This window comes from Canis lupus, chromosome 3 (genome assembly GCF_003254725.2).
Source record: "Canis lupus dingo isolate Sandy chromosome 3, ASM325472v2, whole genome shotgun sequence".
Classification (NCBI taxonomy): Eukaryota; Metazoa; Chordata; class Mammalia; order Carnivora; family Canidae; genus Canis; species Canis lupus.
Window position 1 is genome coordinate 30,592,887 of NC_064245.1, and position 11,967 is coordinate 30,604,853.

General features: G+C 39.7%; 1 long non-coding RNA gene and 1 pseudogene across 1 annotated transcript; one reads left to right on the plus strand and one right to left on the minus strand.

Moving 5' to 3' along the window:
- The first annotated feature begins 7,909 nt into the window (after positions 1-7,909).
- On the plus strand, positions 7,910-11,758 carry LOC125754851 (uncharacterized). Its single transcript, XR_007409776.1, has 3 exons — positions 7,910-8,643; positions 9,058-9,104; positions 11,606-11,758. It is a non-coding gene; the product is annotated as an uncharacterized LOC125754851 (long non-coding RNA).
- On the minus strand, positions 10,515-11,758 carry LOC112653262 (phosphoserine phosphatase-like; annotated as a pseudogene).
- Positions 11,759-11,967: the final 209 nt, after the last annotated feature.

Genomic DNA, 11,967 nt, shown 5'->3' on the forward strand with positions numbered 1-11,967 from the left:
AATAAATTTAAAAAAAAATAAATAAATAAAAATAAAAACGGAGGTATTTTACTCACAATTGGGTCATAGATATTCCATATAAATATAAATATGTAAACAAAAGCCTACCAGTGTTGTACTCCTGTCACAAGTAATCACTTTAAAATATCAATTTACCTTAATAGTCCAAGCAGCTCATGAAAATTCATTGTCGGGGAAGGACTGAAATGAGTCAGAAGAACTGAAATGAGTCAGGAGAACAATATGTTCGTCTTTTACCTCAATTATCTTTACATAATTCCTAATTTTGTGATGAAACATTTTGGAACAATAAGGTTCTTAAAAACCTACTGATTGCTTCAGTACATGCCAAAGATTCAGTCAGATATTTTAAAAGTATATAGGAAAGAGAAGTTGCAGTAAATTCATTGTAAATCTTCACTTTCATAAAAAAAATCTTTACTTTTTAGGAATCTGACAGTTTTTAAAGCAGCAACACTCCTAAGACAATCCACACTTAAGAAAGAGGACATTGGATCTGATGTTGTAACTGTAACTCCATGGATTCAGAGCAACTGTACTTTTTCTGAACCCACCTTCGGATGCAGTAGTACAGTAGTGACACCACCACAACTAAAAACAGTCGGCCTCATGATGACATTTTAAATTATATCAGTAGCCCCCCAAAAATGTACAGCTCCCCTCTGGGGAGTCTCTATCTTTCCATCATAAGATTATTGACTTGTGGATTGGTTTCCTAAGAACATATGTACATCAACTCCCAAAAGAGAGAGATTGGAAGGAGTGCAGAGCAAGTTTACTTAGAGTTCTGAGAATGGAGTCTTGCTGCACCTGAATTTCAGCATGACTCCTTATTGCCATGGCCATATTATTCATTTCTCATACCTTTCTTCCTGTGGTAATGGATGATTCCATTGGGTTCATATGTATTCTGGTTCCACTGACCTTTGCTTAGGATTAAGGGACTGATGCTCCGATGGCTCTGACACAAGTAAGGAGCCAAAGGGTTTGTATTTTGTCAACCTCCCAGTAAAGGACTAAATGTTTCCTTCTTTGAATGATAGTTATGGCGACTTCCCTTGGCCTTATGAATAGAGACATGAAAGCCATAAATAAAATATTAGCAAATCAAATCCAACAATATGTAAAAATAATTAATGCATAGCAGCAACTACAGTCTTAGGTATTTACCCAAGAGAACAAAAACGTGTCCATAAAAAGACATATATATGAACGTTAATAACACCTCAAACTGGAAACAGCCCAAATGTCCACCCACAGGTGAATAAATGCAGTGGTACTCAGTAAAAAAAAACAAAAAAAAAAAGGGGGACAAATTATACTGATAAACAAAATAACATGGATGAATTTCACAAACATAACACTGGGTGAAAGTGGCCAGGACGAGGGTACATACTCTGATACCGCTTATTTGAATTTCCAGAATAAGTTAAAAGTCATCTATAGTGATTTTTAAAAAATCAGACTGGCGTTTTGTTGAGGTGAAGATTGGGGGAATGTTTAGTCCATTGGGGATACTACAACAAAGCACCATAAACGGGGTGATTTAAACAATAAACATTTATTTCTAACAGTTCTGGAGGCTGGAAGTCTAAGATCAAAGTGTTGATCAATTCAGTATCTGGTGAGAGCACACTTCCTGGTTCATAAATTGGGGATAAGTTATAAAAATTTTATCATGTTATAACCTCTTGCCCCACTCTTCTCAAGAATTATTTCTTATCCTCTCAAGGGTTCCCAGGAATAAAGAAGGATTCTGTAACTTGAAGGAAAATGGGATACTAATCAAACAAAAACAACAGTTTTCTATTCAGCTTTTCTAAAAGATTGGTACTTTGCTCAATTACTCTTTGATATCAAATTTAAGTGTTTCCTGACATGATATAATCCTATTTCTAAACATTAAGATTTTCTCTCCCCTATTTATAGAAAGCAGGTACTTATAGATATGAATATTAAAATGACTTTATTTTCACTCAGTTGCAGTTGCTTTATCTCATTTTTAAAAAATATTTTATTTATTTATTCATGAGAGACACAGAGAGAGGCAGAGACATAGGCAGAGCGAAAAGCAGGCTCCCTGCAGAGAACCTGATGAGGAACTCGATCCCAGGACCCCAGGATCATGCCCTGAGCCAAAGGCAGACACTCATCCACTGAGTCACCCAGGTGTCCCTGCTTTATCTCATTTATTGGATCTGTAATCAGGTCCAGGATATAAGTATTGTATTATATTCTTTCTTCCTTTCTTGTTTTCCTAAGAACATTTCCCCAGATTCATAATAGGAGACATTTTTTTACAAGTTATCCCAAAATTTATGTCTAAAAAAAAGTATGTCCTTTCATTGTTTGTTTCTGTCAAAGTTTTAAATGGCAAACAACAAAAGCTACCTTGGCTGGCTGAAGAGGAAAAAGAATTAATTAAAGGTCAGCAAGTAGCTCCCAGAAGCTAAGACCAGACTCGGACACTGAGCATCCAGAACAATGTCCAACACTCCGCAGGAGCCACTACAGCTCAAACGCCCCTGCTGTCACCGGTCAGCCCCTCTACCACCACTTGCGTGGATGGGGCCCAGCTCATGCTGAGTGCTGCTCAGGAGTGGATACCAGAAATTCTGACAGTGACGCCCCAAAGAGCCCAACACTTTTGTTGCAGCACTTGCCAAATAACAGATTCCGCATGCTTCCTTCCTCCCATTGCCCACTTCCCAGTCAGCCACATGCAAGGGCAACTGATTGGTGGAACCTAGGCCACACACCTGTACCCTTGCTGCGAGGGAATCGAGGAAAGCCAGTTTTCAGTTTCAACCCCGGGGCGGTGGGGGGAGGGGGGACTCATAAAACAGGATGTTTTGCAAACATTAGAAAAGTGTTCAAAGGGTGCTGGGCAATCAGAAATGCCCACAATGACAAATGTCCACAATAAGCCCTAAAGGAGACATTTGCCTTTGTTAGTGAGTGCTTCCTTTATCCTACAGTTCCAGTAAATACTCATCAACTGAAATGTGGAAGTGATGATACCTAACAAGCACGTAGTGTGCTACTGCACAGAAGACGACGGCACGGCACTGAGAGCAGTATAATGCAATCGTCCCTCATTCTACATATGTCAGATGCAGTGGGACTTCAGATGAAATCCCAACTTTGAGGCAAAAATGCTATTTGTAAGCATGGAAAAAAAAATTTGCACAAATCAGTCACTTGCTCCTAAATTCATCCATCTTGTAACTCAAAAAATGCATGTATTGAGAATCAGATTAATCTCTTAATTGATAAGTAAGATGCTCTGACCATTTGAATTGCAAATAATAATTGTGCCTTTTATAGCCATTCTCATATTTACACAATAATATAACAACATTAACTTTCAAAATGATCACTTCTATACCTTTTTTTTTCTATACCTTTATATAAGTGCAAAGATGGACTCCTGTCTGTCTAGGTACAGGTCTATTTCTCTCTGTGTACCTGTTGACAACACAAATAATAAAACTTTTTTCCACTTTTCCCTGTCGGCAGCAGTGATATACAGCATGGCAATCTTGGGGTGTCTGATTAAAGTACAGAAAATTAAGTTCATTACCCCTTTTGTATTATTTTCTAAATGTTTTCTTTGCAGAAGCACTGCATCCTTTTTCCTCGCTTAGGAGCCTTGATGGCCATGCAGATGTGTATCACACTGCCCCCTGGTGTGGCTGAAGGAATCTTCCTTTCATTCTGTAGAAGCTACACAGACTGCATTGCTGAGTCATGCTGCAGGCTAAGCTTTGTTCGGAAGGCATTTGCAGACCTACCTAAGTGAACAGAGGTTTGGATCAACAGCAAACACAAATTATTGTACAGAGTACTGGAAAAACCATAATTACTTAGCATTTTTAATTCAGCAAGTATTTATTTAGGGCCCACTGCACATAGGCCTGTGCTTGGTCCCCCAGGTGACACAAAAAGGAAGAAGGCACAATCTGCCCAGAGGACCCAGCAATATACCGCAGATACACAGCATTATGCAATGTGAGTTAAGCAGATGGAGTGCATGAGGTGGGAAGACATCAAAAGAAATAAAATAAAATAAAAAAAAAACAAAAGAAAAAGCAAAACTGGGCTTCTTAGGGGAAGTAGTATTTTATATAGGCTTTGAATAAGATTTGGGATTTTATGGGCTGCAATAGGGAACTGAGGAAGAAGAGGAAAAAATACATGCCAAAAATAATAAAATAATGAAACCTCTAATTTAAAAAAAGGAGTCTTGGGGCATCTGGGTGGCTCAGTCAGTTAAGCAACGACTTTTGGTTTGGGTTCAGATTATGATCTCAGAGTCGAGATATAGAGCCCCACCGCACCAGTGCACAGTCAGCTTGAGATTCTCTGTCTTTGCTCCTCCCCCAGCTCTTGTACACTCTTGTGCACGCATGCATGCATTCTCTTTCTCTCTCACTTGCTAATAAATAAATAAATAACTACATGAATAAAATCTTATTATTTTTCATCAGCAAAGTGTACAAGAGAAAATTTAAAGTATTCACAGTCACCTATGATTAGAATTTTATTATTAGGAGGGTGAAAGATATTTAATTAGCAATACAATTAAACTTTTTTTCCTTGAAAAGTAATTTCTAAATGACAGTGTTGGATAGCAATATTTCCATTGAATTTTCTTCAAATCCCTTTTGCCTCAAAAAAAAAAAAGATAAAAACCCTCCCATATATTTTCCATACTTTTATTAAGACTGGATTATTTATAATTTAAAATAATTTATTTTTTTAAATATTTTATTTATTTATTCATGAGAGAGAGAGAGAGGCAGAGACACAGGCAGAGGGAGAAGCAGGCTCCATGCACGGAGCTTGGTGTGGGACTTGATCCGGTCTTCAGAATCAGGCCCTGGGCTGAAGGCAGGTGCTAAACCGCTGAGCCACCTGGGCTGCCCTATACTTTAAAATAATTTAGATTACATATTTACATTATATAAATATATATCATATATTCACTGGTCATAGTGAATTTATATCTGTTCACTTTTAAAGCTCTTTTTAGGGATCCCTGGGTGGCGCAGCGGTTTAGCGCCTGCCTTTGGCCCAGGGCGCGATCCTGGAGACCCAGGATCGAATCCCACATCGGGCTCCCGGTATATGGAGCCTGCTTCTCCCTCTGCCTATGTCTCTGCCTCTGTTTCTCTCTCTCTGTGTGATTATCATAAATAAATAAAAATTAAAAAAAAAAAAAAGAAAAAAAAATAAAGCTCTTTTTAAAGAAATGTGGGTAATCTATGTGACTTGATTCTTAGAAATTGACCAAATCGATTACATCTTCTCATTATTCTCATAGTAAACTTAATGCTTCTATACTGTGTATGTTTCTGTCAGCATCTTCAGTTGTGATTTCAATTATTTGAATTATAGTCTATATAGGGTTATCATGGTATTTTGCAATCTTATTTAAATTTGATTTTGCAGAAGAACATGTTTTGGCATATGTTCTTAGAATTCTATGTGTTTAGACACATTTGATGAGTGTACAATGTCATAGAAAATAAACCAATGACATTTAAATTTTCATTAAAATAGTTTCAAATACCGACCCACACATCCTGGGAAAAGAATGACTCACGTCAGTTAAATGATAACCAACACAAAGTTCTTTTTAAATATGTAATTCTATCAACCCATAACTTTAAAAAAAAAACCTTTATTTTTTTCAAATTATTAGAATCTACATATTTTTTAGAGGGTTTATGATAGAGCTTGCTTTATATAATATCAGGATTATGTATCTTATTTATCTTAGTGGATAAAGATGACACTTGAGATTTGCAAAAACTCACTTTTTAAAGTCATTCTTTTCTGGTGTTTCTAGAAGATAAATAACTTTTAATTGACTTGGTTTATATATTTGCTTTTTTTCTTGTTAATAAAAACTCTAAAGGGCAAATAACATTCTAAAAATTAATTCTTATACCTTACAGGTAAATACATAATACAGTATTGTACCTATAATAATGGTTAACATTTTATCACAATTCCCCACATACCACCCAACTATTGAATGTATTTCTGGTCTAATGATTTAATTATGCAGAATTTTGATACAATTAGGAGCAAAATATGTGAAGTGGCCTCGCACATTGCTTGATACATAACTCAAGTACTTTTGAGTTTAGCACCGCAAAATATAAGGACATGCCCTTCCTCTCAGAGTGGAAATCACATCTCTTATTAATGTGGCATTTTACTATTTTGTAGAAAGAAGCTCAGTTCAAATTAAAATTGTTTATCCAAGATTCACACATGTGTGACTAAAGGGGCTATGAATATCATCAATAATGTAACAGTGATGTGCTGTTCTTCAGCCAGGTATATGTACTCTACATCTTTTGACTCATGGAATCCTCACAAGGATGTCTAGATAAGTAATATTATTGCCCGATGATTTTGCAGTTAACACAAGTGACACACACAGAGGTTAAAAGTAATTTGCCAAAGGTTACACAGCTAGTAAAGGGCAGAGGTGATGTTCAAACCCAACAAAATTGTGTTTGGGGTCTGTGAGCTTAACTATTACTCTATAATAACTAGAGTCTGTTTCTAGAAAGGTCTTTAAAGGAGTATTAAAGTAGTCCACAGAAAGACTTGTCAAGGACAAAGGGCCAATGTGAAAAGAAGAAAGGAATTTTGAGTGTTGCTTCTACTGCACCCTGTGTGTGGCCTGAAATAAGTTTCTGGGAAATGGAGCTCTAAATGAGAATGAACTTAGATGAGAATTAATTAGGGTAACATTAGCTCCTGTACACATAAGCCTCAAATTTTTAGTAATTTAGAATAGTAGAAATGTAGTTTTTAAATTGTGGTAAACTATTATTAACAATTGACCATTTTAATCATTTTTAAGTGTACAGAGAATGTATTTTTGCTTATAGAGGAGTCCAAGGTGTTCTAGTTCCTTCCATCCTACATTCTGACATTCCCTCAGGTCTTAGAGTCAGCTGAAGGAGAAAGAAAGGAAAGGGAGTTACATCTACTCCTTAAACTCCTTGGCCTGGAAATGATACACATCAGCTCTGTGAAGTTGTGAATGTGAAACTGTGGTGAACTCATTCCATGATTCCACTGAATGCACAGGTGGGGTGGGAGACTCAAAAACTTTTGAAATCTCAGGCAGCTGTTTCTTGGTACTAATTCTACATAATGGAATTCCGGTAGACAGCTGGCCATCTCTGCCAGAAGGTCCTTCTCACTAAATTCTCTCTAGTCACTGGCACCACCAGAAGCACTACTTTGGAACCCAGGAAAAACACAGAAGAATACAGGGATCCTTCCCACATTCTTAGAGAACCTATTGGTGCCATGACATTTTTGTCAGGTCAAGGCTCTATCATCGATGTCTCTATCAACAGTGCACAACACTAGCAATCTGCTAACAATAGGTGCCGATACATTCAGCAGACACATTAATTATTGACAGGGCAGAGTGGCCAGCAATATGCCTTTGGCAGCTGACTGAGAGAGCAGAGCCATCTTGGTGGATGTGGGAGGTGAAGACACCTTAGGCAGGATCAGCAGGGTCTCTGGAGCTATTTGAGGTCCTGGCAGCAGGTCACTTAGGGAAGGGGACATTTCCTGGGGACCTGAGAAGACACTCTGTGACTGTGCATGAACTAGCCACTATGATTCACCAGGAAGCAGTCAGGGGGAAGGCTTGTTTTAAGATAGGTTGTTAGGGACCAAACAAAGGAAATATTATAGAGACTTTGGCTTTACTCCAAGGCTGCATGAGCTTGAAACTGAAAAAAAAAAAAAAAAAAAAAAAAAAGTCTGAAAAATCATCACAATTTCCTGTATATTATCAAACTAAATTTATTGGGAATGTAGTCTTGGTCCCATGATTTAACGACACAGAATTTTGTAACAAACTAATAGCAAAATATATGTTTCCCGAGGATAAAGGTCACCATGAGATAGTGAGTGATGAGATAGTACATGGGAAGAATCCAAACTTACAGGTCAGGGAGCCAAGGCTGTGGCACTGGGTCCCCAGAAGCCGCTTCACAGCTTCAACGATGGCAGCTCTGAGGCAGGGACCAGATGTCTGCTAAAAGCTATTGGAGGCGACACAAACTGGCTCTCAGGATCAGACACCCACTTGCCAAGAGGACAGATCAGGACCTGGTGCTACTTAGGGGAGTTTCAGCGAGTGGATCTGCTGGGGGTGAATATGTGGCAGGCAACTGAGAACAGAGGAACTGAGTCGAAGAGAGGAGACCCCCAAGCTCCAGAACCCCAGAGGTCTCCTCTTGAACAGGGCTCCATAGTCCTCAGTCTGGAAAGGTATCTTCGGGACCTAGGAAAGAAATGGACTTCAACCTCCAGAGCACCACGTAGGAAGTTAGGAGGGGCCCGCGCAGACCCTAAGAGAGGTCCGATTGTGACGCGGGTGGAGAAGGCTGACGCCTGGGGCCCAACAGATGCTGCTCCCGGCGGAGGACCTGGACTGACCTGGGACAAAGTATGGCCCAGGACAGAGCCCCAGAGTCAGCGGGGCACTTGTTGGAAACGCAGTCTTGGGTTCGACCCCAAGAGTACTTAGTCAGAACCCCTGAGGGTGGAGCCCAGCAATCCACGTTTTTGGTAAATGATTCAGGTGACTTTGATGCAGGCTAGGGACTCAGAAGACCCGAGGGGGGATCCTTGGATGGCGCAGCCGTTTGGCGCCTGCCTTTGGCCCAGGGCGTGATCCTGGAGACCCGGGATCGAGTCCCACGTCGGGCTCCCGGTGCATGGAGCCTGCTTCTCCTTCTGCCTATGTCTCTGCCTCTCTCTCTCTCTCTCTCTCTGTGACTATCATAAATAAATTTTAAAAATAAATAAATAAATAAATAAATAAATAAATAAATAAATAAATAAAAGAAGAAGACCCGAGGGATTGGAGGGGGGTATATAATGGGAACTAATATCAGACTGAAGACTGACCCGGAGGGGTAAGCAACACGATGGAGGCTACGATCTGGGACTCCCAACCTCCTTTCACCTATCTTTCAACAGATTTGGAAATGGGAGACCCATGAAGACGCAGACACAGACTGTATAAGGTGAGACTAACATTTCCTCTTACACCATAAACTTGTGTGAGATCGGCAGGCACACATGCTCACAAGGGGCTGGGAGCTTGGCAGCCCCCTCCCCCCCCCGTGGTATCTGAGAGCGGAAAAATAGAAGGGGTTCACACTAGCTTTGAGTGTCTCCTCATCTGCCATCACCCCATTGAGTCCCGTGTTCAATATGCTTTCGACTAGCCCCCTTTTGGGCACACCGCATGGCCCTGCTTTCACAACCATGCCACCCTTTGTCCTTCTCATCAGCATTCAAGATAAACACAGTAAAAAATTTGTTTCATTCACTGTTATTTGTCCTCCTTATCCAGCTCACTAGTATTGCAACAGTATTATTTTCTACTTTATTTTATTGCTTGTGAACAACGTTTCAGCCCCATTAGAAAATCATAACTGAGCTAATCTTGGAGTTACAGTATCTTCAATTTTCTGTAGAAAGATGCATTTCAACTTACAAACAATACATTTACAACTGAACTTTGGAATGTGTTCGTAGATGGGAGGCGGAATGATTGGCATCACCTCTCACAAACTGGAACAGAAAAAAAATCCATACAAATGGTACTATCAGTGAGATGAAACAAGTTCTACCTACCACAACATTCCAAATCTGCTTTCAGTTGCTGGATCTAGCTTCTCTGTCCTTCCCTCCATTGAAAACAGAGGGAATAAAAAAAGAAGGGAAGGGAAGGTGGAAGGGAAGAGCCATAATTTAGAATTGCATAGTTTTTTTTTTTCTGATACATGGACAAGCTTTTATTTACCTACCAAAAGGAAAAGCAATGTTCACAAAAACCTGCCTACCTATATTTCCAATAGTGAAGGTGTACAATTTACCATCTACTTTTATTTTATTTTATTTATTTATTTTTCCATCTACTTTTAAAAGGCTTTAAAGAAAATATAGCTAGGAGAACACACAAAGAATTCAGATTATAAAACTCTCCAAGTAATTAATCATCATAATAAAATTGGTACCACAGTTTAAAAAAAAGCAATTTTCAAAAAAAATAAAATAAAATAAAAAATAAAAAAAAGCAATTTTCCATAGTTTACTTGGAAGTACAGATAAACAGTACCAAATCTATACATTTCGTTGTAATAGACAATTGTAAGCAAATAGTATCAAACTATAACTTTAAAAAATTTTTTATTTTAAGTAGGTTCCACACCCAACATAGGGCTTAAATTCATGATCCTGAGATCAAGAATTGCACGTGCTATCAACTGACTCAGTCAGGCACCCCTCAAATTCTAACTTTAAAAAATTATCCTGGGACGCCTGGGTGGCTCAGCGGTTAAGCTTCTGTCTTCAGCCCAGCGAATGATCCTGAAGTCCTGGGATTGAGTCCCACATCGGGTTCCCTGCATGGAGCCTGCTTCCCCCTCTGCCTGTGTCTCTGCCTCTATCTCTTTCTCTCATGAATAAATAAATAAAATCTTTAAAAAAAATTAACCTGAAGTTGTTATGAACTACATGAAAATTGATATTATTTTGCAAATTCTCCCAAAAGCTCTACAAAATCAGTGATATACCATTCCGAGTTGTACCATTCCGAGTTGTCTTTTAGTTGTGTGATCACATTTCCTACAAACTCAATGGAAACACCAGCAGGAAGACAGGCTTCCATGTCTATGGCTCCATCTCTAATCATGACCATTTTCTTAAAAGTGAAATTTTTCCTTCACAAATTTAAAAACTTTTCTTTCCCACCAGATTTGGCTGTTGGCTGCATCTCATTAAAACCTGCATATTCACCATCAAAGTAGAATTTCAGCTTACTGGCCAGTACATTGGTTAATGGGATACTGAGCTTTTTTTTTTTTAAATTATTTATTTGGGATGCCTGAGTGGTTCAGTGGTTGAGCGTCTGTCTGCCTTCAGCTCAGAGCGTGATCCTGGAGTCCTAGAATCAAGTCCCACATCAGGCTCCCTGCAGGGAGCCTGCTTCTCCCTCTGCCTCTGTCTCTGCCTCTCTCTGTGTGTCTCTCATGAATAAATAAATAAAATATTTTTAAAATTATTTATTTATTTGAAATGGAGAGAGAGAGACAGAAAGCACAAGCAGGGGCGGGGGCAGAGGGAGAGGGAGAAGCAGACTCCCTACTGAGCTGGGAGCCTGACTCAGGGGCTCGATCCCAGGACTCCTAGGATCATGACCTGAGCCAGAGGCAGTCAATTGACTGAACCACCCAGGTGCCCTGGATATTGAGTTTTGAAGCAACATGCTCTACAATGTTCCTAAAGTCACCGGATAATAGGAAAACCTATTGCAGGCGACAGGAAAACCTATTGCAGGCGACTTACTAGCTCCTTTATGCCGGGGTCAGGTGTAAGGGGTGCGCTACTATCAGCCATGGCACCTGATCCCTGCCAGGCTGGATCAGAGCTGAGTGCTCTGTGAGGGCAGCCGTGAAATGCATGCCCCACCCATGGCTTGCCATGCCATCTCTGACATAGTATCCTCAACTCCATACAGTTTGGCTAGCTCATCAATTCCATCTTCTCTGATGATTGTGCTATCAACCTCAAACCATACTGCATCAGCTGAACAGAAAAGTTTCCTCAATTCTGCATGGGAGACCAGCCTTGGAAGAATTTTCCTCATTTCTCCAGTGCTGGATTCCTAGGAAGTGACATTCTTCTGTTCCTGCTTCTTTCCTGAATAAAAATGCAGCATAAAGTTCTGACTACAAACGTCTTTATGAGAGAACTCTTCCTGTGAGTTCTGTGGGAGCAGGAGCCTGAGTGCTGCTGCTCCTCCCTGGGCCCAGCCTCTGTCTCCAGGGCTCCTGTAGCTGTAAACTCCTGATTGCAAGGGGCCCACAGTTGGCTCATTTG